This window comes from Nanorana parkeri, unplaced genomic scaffold, assembly GCF_000935625.1.
Source record: "Nanorana parkeri isolate BGI_ZX_2015 unplaced genomic scaffold, ASM93562v1 scaffold2417, whole genome shotgun sequence".
Taxonomy (NCBI): domain Eukaryota; kingdom Metazoa; phylum Chordata; class Amphibia; order Anura; family Dicroglossidae; genus Nanorana; species Nanorana parkeri.
In genome coordinates, this window is record NW_017308685.1 from 125,220 (window position 1) to 125,526 (window position 307).

Below are 307 nucleotides of genomic sequence, written 5' to 3' on the forward strand. Positions count from 1 at the left end.
TTTCCATCCAAGTGAAAGGGAATTTTTCACTCACTTCCTGTCCAACATTTAACCAGACAGGAAGTGAGGGAAACTCTCCAGCAGCAACACAGACAGAGATACAAAATGGTTTTGTTTGGTAGAGCGAGGGGCGGCTGAAACCCGTCAGCTTGTTATCTCTCTGTGTCCCCTGTCGCAGATTTTTCACTTCACTTCCTGTTTGGCGAAACCGTTGTCAGCAAGACAGGAAGTGAATGTAAATCTCTCTAACAAAACTCAGAAAAGCAGGAAATATCAAACAGGGGTCCCCTCCCTCCCCCCCCCTCCA

General features: G+C 47.2%; 1 protein-coding gene across 1 annotated transcript in view; it reads right to left on the reverse strand.

The window, feature by feature from the left end:
• Nucleotides 1-307, reverse strand: part of TRIM45 (tripartite motif containing 45) — a 9,503-nt gene that overhangs the window by 6,700 nt on the left and 2,496 nt on the right. The gene's annotated exons all lie outside the window — the stretch shown is intronic.